This window comes from Lissotriton helveticus, chromosome 11 (genome assembly GCF_964261635.1).
Source record: "Lissotriton helveticus chromosome 11, aLisHel1.1, whole genome shotgun sequence".
NCBI lineage: Eukaryota > Metazoa > Chordata > Amphibia > Caudata > Salamandridae > Lissotriton > Lissotriton helveticus.
This window is the reverse complement of record NC_136072.1, coordinates 552,107,369-552,123,665: the sequence shown is the minus strand read 5'-3', so window position 1 is coordinate 552,123,665 and position 16,297 is coordinate 552,107,369.

Sequence of the window (16,297 nt, the reverse complement as noted above, 5' to 3'; positions counted from 1 at the left end):
GATGAAGTCAGGAATTCTCTTTGTAGCCACAATTGGTCAAAGTCATGCACAAGCCCATAACAGTACTGACTGTCAGTATACACTGTTATTCTTTTGTCTTTTCCCAATTTACAGGCTCTTATCAGGGCAATCAATTCGGCTACTTGTGCAGACTTTATCCCAAATAAACAGGATGCTTCTTCAATTTTGTCTAAATTGACCACAGCGTATGCAGCACTTAGGCCTACAAGTTCGTGTCTCATACATGATCCATCCACAAACCATTCTTTATCATGTTCGGGCAAAGGTGTTTCTTTAATGTCTGGACGGGGTTTAGTACTGAACTCTTTCAGGTTAATGTAGTCATGCTCGTTTTCTCCCCCATCTTCCATAATCATTGAGTCAGGGAGTAGGGTGGCTGGGTTCAAAATATTACACCGAGTGATGACTACATTTGCAGCACCCACGAGAATCCTCTCGTATTTAGTAAGCCGACTAGGGGTGAGATACTGAGTCTTGGTTCGGGTCAGCAAAATTACAACTGCATGGGGAACATACACAGTTACAGGATGTCCCATGACAATGGATTCACTCTGCTCTAAGCTTGTGCAAGTGGTAGCTACCGCTTTCAGACACCCAGGTAATCCAGCAGCCACTGGATCCAAAGTGGCAGAAAAATATGCCACGGGTCGTCTGGTCAAGCCATGCTCCTGGGTTAAGACTGACAATGCACAATTATCACGAGTGTCACAGAATAGGGCAAACTCCTTGGAATAGTCAGGCATCCCTAGAGCAGGGGCTGTACACAGACAATCTCGCAACTGAGTGAAGGCTGTTAAGCTCTCATCATCCCATTCCACAGGGTCCTGTGCTTCTTTCTTTGTCATTTTTATCAGAGGCTTTGCATAGACTGCGAATCCCACAATCCATTGCTTGCAGTAACCTACGACTCCAAGGAACATTCTGACTTCTTTCTGAGTACGGGGTAACTGCATTTTTTGAATTATTCTGACTCTCTCTGAGGTGACTTTTCTGACGCCTTTCTCTATCTGGTGCCCCAGATATTTTACTGATTTTGAACAGAACTGCAATTTTTCAGGGGCCACTTTATGTCCCTTTTCACCTAGGTGATTCAGTAGGGCAATGGTGTCAATCACGCAATCCCTATGACTTTTGGACGCTACCAAGAGGTCGTCAATGTATTGCACCAAAACAGACTTTCCAGGTAAGACTAAAGATTCAAGGCATTTTTTCAAGATCTGATTAAAGATAGAGGGGCTTTCTGTGTACCCCTGGGGGACACGATTCCAAACATACACGTGACTGTTGAAAGCAAATGAGAAAAGAAATTTGCTGTCCGGATGCAATGGGATCGAAAAGAATGCGTGACATAGGTCTATCACAGTGAACCCCTCAGCATCCCAGGGAATCTGATACAGGATCACTGCGGGGTTCGGGACAATAGGACAGCAAGGAACCACAATCTTGTTTACCTTTCTCAGGTCCTGCACTACTCTGTACTTGCCACCAGGTTTCTTGATTCCAATTATGGGGGAATTACACGGGCTACTCATCACTTCTTGTATGATGTTTGCTTCTAGCAATTTCTGTATTTCAATGGCAACTCCTGCTCTTACTTCGGCACTCATTCTGTAAGGCTTAGTATTTGGGTAAACTGCATTTTCTTTCATGGCTATTTGTATTGGGTCTACATTGGCCATTAATCCTACATCCTTTCCTGTAAAGTCCCATACTTCTGGTTTCACTGTCTGTTGAAGTTCTTCAGGTAAGTCCTGTATAGTCATTTGTTTAATTTCTGAGTCAGGTCTGACTAACATTAATTTGTAGATACCATCTTCATCTGGGGTCTGAATTTCGACGCCCTTTGGTGTGCAAAAGATAGTGCAGTTCATTTTGCACAGCAAATCACGTCCCAGTAAGTTCACTGGACTGGTATCACAGACGACAAATCTGTGCATTTCTTTGAAGTTCCCTATTGAGATCTCCATGGGCTCAGTAACTGGGGTACTAATCAATTGATTAGATACACCTACTACCTGGATTGCTTCTCCCGAGAGGGGTAGGTTTGGAACGTCCGCTGTTCTCACAGTAGAACGGGTAGCACCAGTGTCCAACAGAAAGGTGACATCATTTCCATCAACCTTTCCTTCAATGTATGGCCCTGACTGGTCTACCGGCAAGGAGGCGCCAAGTACACATTCCTTGTCCTCCCCTCTCAGGCCCCGTCAGTACTGGTCGTCACAGAAGAAAGTGTCATTTAACAAATACTGCGAAGTTGCTGCATTTCTGTTCTCATTGCCTCCCCAGATGTCTACGTCGTCACCCTGCGGTGATTTCCCCTTGAAACTAGGTTTTGGTGCTCGGGGCACTTGAATCGTTTTTACCTGCTGCTGGGTCTTTCTTGGTTTTTCGTTCTGCGTCTGTGGAATTAAATCAGGGGTTTGGGTATTATCATGCTGTAAATACGGACACTCGTCTCTCCAATGTCCAATTTCCCCGCACTGATGGCAGGGAAATTTCTTTTTGGCTTCCTCTCTGCTCATTTTCGCTCGGGGCTTTCCTCCACCCCCAGGGCCTTGGTTCTGAGTAGTTTTATTTAACTTATTCAATTGCTTTTCCTGCTGTTCTGCGAGCTTTACTTGTGCCCACATCACTTTCTCCTTCAAAGCCTTTTTCTTTTCTGCCATCTCGTCCTCACAGTACTTTGCGTACCGTAGGACCTTGTCCATTTTCTTGGACTGCCAACAGATTTTGTTATCTTTTATCCACTGACAAATTTCGGGTCTTAAACCGTTTACAAACCTGTAAATAAAATGCGTCATGTCCTTCATTTCGATGTTATCTATACCACTGTATGTTTTGAACACCTGCAACAGCCTTTCATAAAAGGAATGCACAGTCTCGTCCCTTTCCTGCGTGGTTCTATCTATCTTGGTCCAATCAGTTTCCTTTGCGGGCACCTTTCCCTTCAAGTGTTGAATTACTTGTTCATATTTTTTTCATTACTTCCTTAGAGGGTTCTCCTGTTCTAGAGTCCCTCGGGTATTCCTCACTAGGCCAAGCTATGGCTATTTTACACTCGGTCCACAAGTCTACCGGGACCACAATATCGAAGAACCCATCCAGATCTTTCCATAGGCATTTTTGCACCTTTACAAATCTTTCCACCTGCCTGTACCAATCCACAGGCTTCTCTCGTAATTTCGGGAAGTCATTAGTAAAGGACACAATATCCTGTCTGGACCATGGAACGTGCACATATTTTCCACCTGGCACTTCGCGCATAGGGTATAACTGTTCTGGGTTGTCAGCCTCTTTTAGAACGAGGGTCACCTGTTTGGATCTAGCCTCATCTTTCTTTTTGGCCCACCTGGCTTTCCATCTTTCTACATCTCCCCATTTCTGCAACACTGTCAATAATTCTTTGACCTGTGCCTTTTTCCCTGACACATTCAGGTTTTCCAAATCTTTGTCTGAAAAATCTGCTCTGTACGGTTTCTGCAAAGGTTTCGATTTTGAAATATCTATTCCCATGCTAGCAGCAGTGTCTGTCAATTTTTCATGAAGTACTCGGGCATTTCGGGTAAGACTTTTGCAAATAAACAGCAGCTCTTCTTCAGAGTAGGTATTTAATCTGTCTAATCCTACATTTCCTGCCATTAGCTCTTCTATTTCTACTCTCAATTTGTAGAGATCTAAAGGTTTCGTCTGCGGAGTTTGTTTCTCTAATTCTTGACTCCATCTTTCGATTTCCTCAGGAGTCACCAACGTGACACTCTTAGTACCCGAAGTCGATTCCATTTGAATCTCCCTCGTGTTGAAAGGATTATGTCTTTTCTGCATGCTTTTCCCTGTATTTCTAATGGGCAGATCCAATAGTGAGACTTCAGATTCGCACTCACTCGTCTGTTCATCTACGATTAAGGGTTCTGGTCTGGGTTGTGCTATGACTGGGGTAATGACTGGAGGTTTTGGACTCTCTTGTCGGTCCCCATACAACGGAACCACTGGTCCAATAGTTACTGGGATTGTCAAGGCTTCAGGACTGGTATTTAACTGGGAGATTCTCTGAACTATCGCTGCTCTCTGTTTTGCTAGAACCTCCCGCTCCTTTTCTTCCAATAATCTCTCTAAGGATTTGTCATGTAACACCTGCGGGGTCAGAGTGGGAGCATAACTCGGGGCAGTGGGATGTGTCTCACTTGGTCCTTCACCATAATTAGGTCTTGGGAACAAACTTCCTGTACCTAGGGATCTTGGTTCCTCCTCATATAAAGGTTGTAAGAACGGCATTCCTGAACCTGAGGGTCTTGCCTCGCCTTCGTAGGGAGGTCTAGAGAAAAAGTCTCTTTCACGGGAGTATCTCGCATCCCCACTAGCTGGTATTCTTGGATAAATATTTCTTGTTTCTACGGGACCTAAACTCTCGGTATAGGGAGGTATGAGGAAACCCCCTCCTACACTGGCAGATCGGGCCTCATCCTGGAGATGAAGTCTTCGGGAATTATCCCCCTCACTGGAAGGTCTATTTCTTTCATTGTAAGGGGGCGGACTTCTCATAAACAGGTCATCTAACAATTCATCATCCGACTCTCCAATAGGCACCCAATGTTTGCACTTTTCTGTTTTCTTCTCTTCCCCAGGAGGACCACATGCTGGCATCATGGGAAACAGTCCTTCTACAATCATATTCTGTCTCCACTGTTTCATCTTTTTGGCTCGGGCTTCCTGCTTCAACTTTGGATAAAATTTAGTTAACCCTTTATCCATTCGGGGCTTATCCCTTTCAAAAGCCTCGATTTCCCATTCCTCTAGTGCTTCGTACTGCGTTAATCTAGGTCTGGGATGTAAATCATTCATTCGGGTTCTCAGATTGAATAGAATCCTGCTGTTAAAGGTACCCTCTAACGGAAAAGCCAATACTCTGTCATCTTTCGTGTATTCTGCCCAGTTTTCCAACCATACACATGTGTTGTACCCTTTATCGAACATCATGAAAGATGCGGGAGTGTTGGGTGGCGGTATGACAACACCTTCTCTGGTTTTAATCGGCTTGTCCTTTTTGAAATAATTCTTTACTTTGTTTACAAGGGACAATTTTCTCTTATTTCCGTACATAATGCTGGTGTTATGCCCTTTCCACTGATCTTTCTCAAACCCCATACACCGAGGATCAGGTCTGGTATGCGGTCTATACGAATGCCACATACGATTTCTACGAGTGACTCTGTTTACAAATCACTTCCAATCCAAGTGCGTCTTTTATTTTCGTGCAGCCAATGAAATGCACGAATTCAAATAATCTCGACCAATGGGTGCGCGGCCTTTTCGCGAGACAGTTCTCACGCTTCGGCACTCACCCCTCCTTTACAATTCCAGCTCCGCTACACGCCCACTGCGTCTACTAATCCCAGCACGGCACAGAGTGACATCAGAGCAGCTACGCGCCTGACTCCCTCTTTACAAGGTAACGGAAACTTTCTTTCTTTCTAAAGTGCTAGTGCTTGGTTATTTCACAACGAATACACATTCGCCACTGTACTCAAGTCTCTAGATAGGAAAGAATTTTTCACTGCAAGTAAACTACTTCCATTTACTTTTCACACACTACGGATAGATCTCTTCTGCCTATCCTTCACACAAGCATTGGAGAACCTGCTACTTCCCTAGACTCATCCACTTTTCCGGGATATATCCAAGTCTAAAGTTTCACCAGCGAGCCCCTTTGCTTTCACCCAAGCTCCGATGAACCTGCTACTTTTCCGGTGTGACCCTCACTAGGTTATGCCACAATAGGAATTTTGCCAATGAACCTCGTTGCTAACATTTATTCAATCATACATTCAGAAACCCTAGTTAGTGCTTCCAGTTCTGCCTAACCTGCACCAACTTTCCTTGAAAGCCAGTGACCTCAAAACAAATGGATTCTATTCACCATTCGCTATTCAATTCCCCGGGGATTCCGACAACACATAAAACGTTTTACAAATGAATGGATTAATACATATAACAGTATAATAACAAGAATAACGATTTTGAAACATTTCATAATTTTTCAAAGCAAACATTTCAAGTGAGTGATCAGATCACCTGAATTGCCTACTCTCGTTAGCAGCATCCAACTTAACTAGTCTAACTAGTCCTACCTATCCTTTAACTATTCCCAAACCATCCTCTATGCTACCAGAAAATTACTGATAGAGATCGCAGGTCACCCGACCAATATTTTCACCACTTAGGTTTCGGGCCCATATACTTCAATTCACCATATATACATTGATCAGATGACCTTACAATCTACTACCAATATTCATGAGTCCCTTTCGATTATTTCCAGTGTACCCGACTTACCATCCACTGTTACGGGTACCTATGACCATGATGGGTCAGGGAGCTAGCTGTAAAAGGAAAGGCAGGAGAAATACAAACCCAACATATAAACTTTGATTTCATAAATGACCACGGACAACTGGAAAGTTTTAAGAATTTTATCTTAGTAATCAGTTTCTCAGAGCATTAGGCTTACAGTTAAAAGGCAGTCGATAATCAAGATTACGAAAAGCATATAACCATAAAGGAACAAAGTAAGGGCAAACATTTAGGTTTTCTAAATGATAGTGTGACAGGGAACACGCTTTAGTAGAGTGAATGGTTACTCAAGATTAGACATCTTAAAAAGGGGCAAGCTAATGCAAGTATACATTTATACTATGGGAAACATATTTCATGAATATGAATGGGAAATTCGGAATCCTAAACAGCTATAATAAGGGTGAAAAGTGGAACACGCTATAACTCTGGAAAATTATTTCAGTCAGTTTTATACGAGAAAATTATAGACCACATCAGAAAATTGCAAACTGCAATGGAGAAAATGATTTCTAAAAGGTAGGGTAACATAGGAACACGCTATGAAATTAAATGCAAATGACTTTAGGATATGCAATGGTTGCGGAAAGCATGGAAAATTATCATGTGCAAAGATATGATTTTATTGAAGAAAAGACAGAAAATAGAAAGGTGCAGGTTTAGAGTTTCGGCAAGATATTTACCTAGACTGGTGTGAAAACCAACCCTGGCCACGGGTCAGTTATGGACAGGAAATACCCCACGGAAGGACAGTCATCAATGGGACAGCAGGTGCAGAATGGACACCCCAGGACAGGACAGGAAACCCAGATTAGGATCAGGACAGGACCACCAAGGCACGACCAGCACCCGCAGTTTGGAATCAACGCCTGCGCTCCACCCTCTCTGCAGCTATCAGTCAGAACCCCGATTGGGTTAGCGAACTCCCCAGCAAAGTGCTCCACCAGCACTTAAGGTTTAGTAAAACCTTAGAGTCTATGGTCAAATTTCGGACAGAGTGCTCCGCAGCGCTCTGTAAATTCAGTCACCTATTGAGTGCGTTGGGTCAGTGACAGGTCAGCTATTCGGACAAGTCGGACAAATTCCCTAGGTGAACCTAGGCTAGTTATACTGTTTTCGGGTCAGTGTACCACCCCCCAATGTTGCAAAGTGTCAGAATCCCCAATTTCGATTGGTCCTAAGGTAGGATGGGTTAACACACCAATCAGAACAGACTTTTCTAAGGCCCTATTTACATTTTTGGGTACCGCCTAGCAAGATTGGGGTTCCCATGAGAAGTCGCACTGAATACAATAGGAAAGAATACATTGTATATAATGTAGCACAATTTGGTCTCTCTGGCTGGGTGAAGGTGCATCTTCCCAGGCGCGTTTTGGCAGCGACTTTCTCTTGGCGCTGTGACAACGCCACCTCGCTACTTCTGGTCCTGCGCAGAACTGCACTCCAAAATGGATTCCCAGTCACCCCATCACCCCTCCATGCCTAGGATACATGAAAAATAAGCGAAAACAAATTAAACACAGAAAATAAATGAATGTATTACATATCATGATTTTGTACTTCAGGTATATCATTTTAAAAATATTCTATGCAGTTATAGATTAGAGCAACACACAATAACACGAGAGCAACTGCACGAGCTTCACCACGTTATCACATTAAGCTGCCATCTTATGGCTATTACGCATGCGCACACTTTCCCTCCAACTGCAACTACGTCACATCACGTGAGTGTGTCTAACGCATGCGCAGAAGCAGATTCTAAACAGCGGCCATTTTTAGAAACGAGGGTTAATCATATTAATAAACACATAGGCAAGCATCACTAAGATACACACGCACATTCAAAATACATAAAATTAGTAAAACGAACAATTGGGATTACAGGATTATAACAGATTTCGAGGTTCTTGACTCGAGCAAGTCGCGATGCGAAATCTTGCTCTATCAGTTCTTCATGCATGGATTGCCAAGGCACAATTGTTTGAACAACCAAAAACAATTGCCAATACTGATTTTTGTTTGTGACTTAGTCCTGTATGAAAAGTGTGCGGGTATACCGTCGAACCATATTAAGCTTATTAATTGCTTTTATTTGAATTGGTTTTGAAAAGAAAATTTTTAATACATTAGAACAAATGACTAATAAAAATTTGTATCTCTATACAATATACATATATATAATTTTCATGAAACACACTGGATTTACACGCCACACAACATTCGAATCAACAACTTTACAAAGAAAAAGAAAAACTTGAACACCTTTCATTCACACACATCCTCATCATACCAAACAAAATTGCACTGAATGAAACACATAATTACATTCTATATACATTTCTTTTTTTGTTTATCCTATTTAACACATTTGCTTTTTTTCAATAACGTCAATTTAGTTCTTTCAAAACCAGTTGTTGTGAGCAATTTGTTTGGTATTCCACGGTCTACGCGTTTCGAACCCTTTGACTCCAGGTTCTCATCAGGACCAACCTCACTTTCTGATAAGTAAGCCTTGCATCAGATATTTTCTGTTCTATTGGTAACAAGACCGATATTCAAAAAGCTTGTCACAGCTTGAAGCCAGTGGCCTCCTTCGTTTGTGGCCTGCCTATGCGTTGTATCTATTGGTGTCCTCCCACTTTATTTGCTCGGTCCGTGTGGGGGCCAGACTTCGCGTTTTTAATCCGCCGAAAGCCTGTCGCGGGGATTTTGGAGTGAAGAACGACCGTCTCTGTGCTCCTGAACCTGTGTTCCGGAGCACAGAGACGGTCGTTCTTCACTCCAGAATCCCCGCGACAGGCTTTCGGCGGATTAAAAGCGCGAAGTCTGGCCTCCACGCGGACCGAGCAAATAAAGTGGGAGGACACGAATAGATACAACGCATTAGCAGGCCACAAACGAAGGAGGCCACTGGCTTCAAGCTGTGACAAGCTTTTTGAATATCGGTCTTGTTACCAATAGAACAGAAATTATCTGATGCAAGGCTTATTTATTTTTTTATTTATTTTATTTATTACATTTGTAGAGCGCCTGACTCACCCCAAATGGGATATCTCTGCGCTTAGGATCCAAGTACGTGTCACAGGGGAGAGAGGATTAGAAAAGCTGGGTCTTAAGTTTTTTTCTAAAAGACAGATAATTAGCTTCCTCACGCAGCTCTAATGGGAGAGAATTCCACAACTTGGGGGCCAGGTAAAAAAAAGATTTGCCTCCTAATCTGGTCTGCTTAATGCGAGGAACGGTGAGCAGGCGTTTGCTTTCAGAGCGAAGCGAGCGTCCTGGAAGGTATTTGACTAGTTTTTCTGACAGATATGTTGGGCCCATAGAGTTAAGGCCTTTAAATACCAGGCAGCAAACTTTGAACTGAATTCTCTTGCGAATTGGGAACCAATGCAGATTATACGAGAGAGGAAGGGATGGAGTTCGATAAGGGGCACCAATCATCAAACGGGCAGCAGTATTCTGCACTACCTGCAGACTTTGTAAATCGGAGTCCTTGGCAGATATCAGCAAAGCGTTGCTGTAGTCCAAACAACTTAGGACTAGAGCATAAATTAGCGTTTTGCGTGTGCTCATAGGTAAGAAATGAAATATCTTTCGAAGGAGGCTCAACGCATAAAAGCAAGAGCGTTTAACTGCTGCAATATGAAACCTCCAAATTGAGGTTTCTATTGACAAATACTCCTAGATTTTTAACCTCAGTCCTTGGGGTCGGAACTGCCCCCAATTCTTCTGGCCACCATCCAGAAGACCATCTGGAGATGGCATCTTTGAACAGCATGATCTCCGTTTTCCCTGTGTTTAGTTGCAAGAAATTTCTCTTCATCCAAAGGGTGATGGTATTCATACCTTCGGAGAACACTTTCTGGACATCAGGGGTAAATTTATTATAAGAGAAGATCAGCTGCGTATCATCTGCGTAGGAGATCGTAGAGAATCCGACCTTCCTAAGCAGAGCAGCTAATGGGGCAACATAAACATTAAATAGGGATGGACTGAGACAGGAACCTTGTGGCACACCTTTTATTACATTGCTGAATTTGGATTGAAACAGTCCTAGGTTTACTATTTGGGTCCTGTCAGTAAGAAAGTCCTGTATCCAATCAGAGCCGAGTCCTGAACCCTTGTGAGACGAAGTCTGTCTACTAAAATTTGGTGAGATGTGGTATCGAACGCAGCGGACAGGTCAAGCAGTACCAAAATCACTGCCTGACCTGCATCCGCTAGCATTCTTATATCATCTGTTACTTTCACCAAGGCCACTTCGGTCCTATATTTTGGTCTAAAGCCCGATTGAGAGTAGTCCAGACCGTTGGAAGCTTCCAGGAAAGCTGACAGGTGAGTGTTCACATGTTTCTTCAAGAGTTTACTGTATAGGGGTAACAGGGCGATAATTAGTGATAACATCGGAAGCCAACTTCGTGTTTTTGCGGATTGGCATAATTTGGGCCACTTTCCATGCTTTAGGCAATTTACCCTCTTTGATGAAGTGATTCAGAACTGAGCGGAGAGGTTCCGCTAATTCTTCTGCTAGCTTCTTGGCTTGCTTGGCAGGGATTAAATCGGTAGGAGAGCCTGACTTGGCAGATCTTAGTAGCAATTCTGTGTCTTGGGCTGTTAACAAAAGGAAATTCTTTAAGAACACCCTGTTCTTCTGGCACGGGTGTTTGGATAGTATCAGCATCGTCTGCTGATATAGATGAAGAGACTATTTTGCAATAGATATCTTCTATTTTTTGCGTGAAGTAATCCGAAATATTATCACAGAGGGATTGAGTAGGTACTACTTCAGTATCAAGGGTCTTGGGGTTTACAAAGGTGTTCAAGATCTGAAAGAGCATTTTAGGGGAGTTATCTGATTGTTCTAGCTGAATAATGATCTGATGTTTGCGCGCCTTTTTTATGTTTTTATGGTAGGTAAGCAAGGCTGTTTTATAATGTTCTTTGCTTAGCTCATCTTTAGTGCGCCGCCATGTGCGTTCACGTTTTTTGCAGTTGCGTTTCTCTTCCTTTAGTTCTATAGTGTACCATGTGGTCTGAGCCCGATTGGTCATCGTATTTGATACTTTCTCTGGAATAAGTGCGTCCAAAGTAGTTTTTGTAGTGCGATGGAACGACTCCAGATGATCCTCCACTGTAATTGGTGCAGGTGTCTGCCTGTTCGTAGAAATCATTTCTTTGAATATTTTGGGGGATAGTTTCTGCCAATGTCTAAACGTATTTTTATAGGGAACAGACTTCACTATCTCTTTCCTTGCGTTAAGAAGGTCAAAAGAGACCATAAAGTGATCAGACCATATTAAAGGGTTGGTGGCGGTGTATAAAAGATCTGATGAGTTGGAAAAGACCTGATCCAGTAGGTGGCCAGCTTTATGTGTGGGAACGTTATTCCTAATAGTAAGATTAAGAGCCTGCATTTCCCTAGAAAAGTGAATCGCTTCCAAGTCATCCTGGTTATCCATGTGTACATTAAAGTCACCTAGGAGAATAAACTTGTCTGAGGATATGACATGGGGTGCTAGTATACCCGATAGAATAGGGATAGAGTTAGCGATTGGGCCTGGGGGGCGATATACAAGAGCTCCCTTCCAGCTCAAATGTGAATGAAAGTCAAGCCTAAATACTAGTATTTCAATATTATCTGAGCTGAGTTTGTCTAAAACAGTAGCCTTTATTGGATCTTTGTAAATTATAGCAACTCCACCCCCTACTTTGTGAGCCCGATCCAGTTTTAAGATGTGATAACCCACTGGTATCGCTATCGCAATGTCAGGGGCTGAAGAAGGTCTTAGCCAAGTCTCCGTCAGAAAGCCTATATCTGGGGCTGAAGTGGATAAAATGTCCCAAATATTTATGGCATGTTTAGGAAGCGAGCAAACGTTCGCTAAAAAACAATGCCAATTGATTTTTCGGCATCTGGCATCAGTGTGCCGTAGGGTCGAGAGTGCTGATCCTAAAGAAGAAGGAACACTCTCAAATCTGCATTTAGCACATACGAAGCTGCCCCCAATAGTAGAGGGGAGCTGATTGGTACAGGTGGTACAGGCAACATGACCATTAGTGTGCTCTATAACATTCTTAATATCAAACAGCTCCGATCTAGAGTATTTAAATAGCAATTTGCGGTCCTGTATATGGTCCCTCAATAAAGATATAGGGGGTATGGCGGCTGGCGGCGACCAGGCGCGGACGGGCGCAGACGGGCACAGACGTGCCTGCCTTAGGCGCACCTTCGGCGCACCCGCTGCGCGCGTCCGCTGGGCGTCGCCCATCACATGGTTATATACGGTTCAAGCGTTCGAGCACTAGAGCGCTGACCCGATCCCGGAAGTGAGTATGTTAGGCAAAAGCAGTGACAGGAAGAATCTCCCTCCACAGCAATCGAGCGATGCGCGCGGTGGAACGGGGAGAGTGCAAGTAGTCCCTGAAAGCACAAACAATAAAAAGTTTGTATTTACAAAAGTATCAACTTTACGTTTTCCTGCTGCAAGTATTAAAAATTAAAGGTCTTACTACTTCTCACACCCTGAGTGTTAAAGCGTGTCCGCTGCGCATCACCCAGCACCGGCTTTTGAGGGGTCCAAGCGCTCGAGCACTAGAGCGCTGACCCGATCCCGGAAGTGAGTATGTTAGGCAAAAGCAGTGACAGGAAGAATCTCCCTCCACAGCAATCGAGCGATGCTCGCGGTGGAACGGGGAGAGTGAAAGTAGTCCCTGAAAGCACAAACAATAAAAAGTTTGTATTTAAAAAAGTATCAACTTTACGTTTTCCTGATGCAAGTATTAAAAATTAAAGGTCTTACTACTTCTCACACCCTCAGTGTTAAAGCGTCAAAAAGTGAGGTTGGTCCTGATGAGAACCTGGAGTCAAAGGGTTCGAAACGCGTAGACCATGGAATACCAAACAAATTGCTCACAACAAGGGAGAGGGGTTGGCCTAACGGCTAAGGCGCTCGACCTCGGACCTGGGGATCTGGGTTCGAGTCTCGGTAACGACGCCAATAACCCCCTGTGATTCTGGGCAAATCACTTAATCTCCCCGTGCCTAAAAAAAAAAAAAAAAAAATGAAAGTGTGTAACTGGTGCTATGTAAAGCGCTCTGATAACTGATGCGGTTCGGTTCTAGTTCGCGCTATATAAAACTCCCACAAAAAAAAACAAAAAAAAAACAACTGGTTTTGAAAGAACTAAATTGACGTTATTGAAAAAATGCAAACGTGTTAAATAGGATAAACAAAAAAAGAAATGTATGTAGAATGTAATTATGTGTTTCATTCAGTGCAATTTTGTTTGGTATGATGAGGATGTGTGTAAATGAAAGGTGTTCAAGTTTTTCTTTTTCTTTGTAAAGTTGTTGATTCGAATGTTGTGTGGAGTGTAAATCCAGTGTTTTTCATGAAAATTGTATATATGTATAGTGTATAGAGATACAAATTTGTATTAGTCATTTGTTCTAATGTATTACAAAATTTCTATTCAAACCAATTCAAATAAAAGCAATTAATAAGCTTAATATGGTTCGACGGTATACCCGCACATTTTTCATACAGGACTAAGTCACAAACAAAAAGCAGTATTGGCAATTGTTTTTGGTTGTTCATGTAATTGTGCTCAGCCTTACTGCTCAGAGCCACACCCTTTTTTGTTATACAAAAGGCACAATTGTTGGCATTAGTTATTAATAAGACAACTTTGCTCATAATTGCATGAAAATATACTGAAGGCTTTTGATCCTTAGCTGCATCCAACATTTTATCCATCTTTATCTTCTCCCTGTGTAACCCAATTAAATCAGGTTTCCCCTACCCCTTTCCAACGTTTTATTCGGACATTATAAAAGTTTCCATTGTTGTATTATAACAGTGGGACTTGTACTTTTGCAAACATTATTCTGTCAGCCATTCAAAGTGGCTCTGTGCTCTTCCCAGATATCACAGAATCCTGGATATTTTAGGAATCGGTATAGATAAGTTTGACTTGGGCTTAGGCTAGAGGAGACTTTCACTCACTCACAGACCTCACTTTTCTTTTTTTTTTAAACACATTTTATTTGTTTTGAGACTGCAATCGACAACATGGCCGACATTGAACATTAAATTGACTGCAAAAAAGAAAGAAAGCAATCTTCCTCCTGAAAAGAAGAAAGAAACAGAAACATCCAAAAATATCTGCCCACCAGAACCCTCTTCTCCCTCATTGCTTCCACAAGACAACAATAGAGCCGAAATAATAAACTAATCAGCCCACTCCTACTCCGCCCGCCCCCTCCCCGGCATGTTCAGGTGTTCGTCATCAGGTGAGTAGCAGACATGAAGCGCTGGCCCAAGATCTATGCCTCTATAGTCAACGTATCCTTTACATATCTTGTGGTGATTAAGGGGACACCTCTCACTTTATATATGGCACCTCCATCCCCATACAGTGATCCATCCCATTCTTCCATCCTGCCGAGGATAGAGGGGGGTGGCTGCCTTTCATTCCCTAGCTATATCTTGCTTTGCTAGTATCAGTCCTCGATAAAGCGAGGACAGTTTATATCTATCTCCGTGAGGTGAAGGAGGGCAAGACGTGCGTTCCTCGGGACAGGACCCAACCCATACACACCAACACTCCCTGCCAGAATTTGTCCAACTCATGATAGCTCCAAATAGTGTGAAAGAAAGAAAAAACACTCAGCCAAGCCACAGTGAAAGCAAGCTGGGGAGGTGATTACCCCCATCTTCCAAAGCCTGTGTTGTGTGTAGTATACCCTGTGTATATACTTAAATTGGATCAGCCGCAGCATGGCCGCTATAGCAGCCTCCCGTGGCGTTCCCAGGACTCCTGTCCAGTCTTCGTTTTCCAACTTACATATATCTGCCTCCCATGCAACGCGGAGGGTGCCAAAGGTGACGGGTTGATTGGTGATCAGGAATTAGTAGGTTTTGGAGGCTTTATGATCCCCGAGGCCGCCCATAAAGAGTTTACCCTTCAATGGGTTCAATTCAGGGAGATCAGACAAGGTGACGATGTACGGGGTTAGTGCATGCACGAGCTAGAGGTACTTATGGAACTGGCTGCGGTGTAGTTGATACTCGGTCTGTAGGGACTGTGCCGTGCATCACACCCCCCAAGGTTGAGATACAGATGAGATCCCGTTTCTGGAATCCCTTTTTAGTTGATATAGGAGTCTGGGCTGGGACTCCATCTTAAAGATAGCTGACCATCCGGTCAGGGATAACGGGAGTACTGACTGGATCTTTATGGCCTCTGTATTGCTTTGCACTCCCAGATAATAGAGTATACCATCCTCCCACACAGAGGCTCAAACACGACGAATCAATAAAAACAACACACCACCACCTGGAAAGGGATTTCACTTTATAAAAGGAGACACATCAAAGAGCGTATTCAGACTAAGGCTTGGGGTTTTATTAATGCAACGCTCTCTAACAGAAAGGCTTTCCCAGATGTCAAATGGACAACATTCAAATGTATATATATGTATATATACATATGTATATATATTGTCACCACAAGTTATCTCCATCAAGGAAGACGCCGCACACCACTTCAAAGTTGGTAAGTTCAGTTTATTTTCCTGTAGGTTTTCTCCCACCTACGCGTTTCCGACTATACAAGTCCCCGGTCACGATTTACAAACATTAGTCCTTTCTTTGTTTTGCATATTTATACTGAAACCCTCACATGGCAAGTTACGGTGCATTGTGGGAACAGTAGGCAATTGCAGTTTCATGCTATTTCTCAGCTTTGTCGCTGTGTTGATGGATTACAAGCATTTTACTATGCATTATATTAGTGATGGGCTTGGGTACTTTATTACCACATATATGTAAGGCATGATTTACACATTAAGTATGTGTATGAATTATTGATTTACAATTCGCATTAAGTAATGGAATTAGTGATCTGCCTACATATTAGT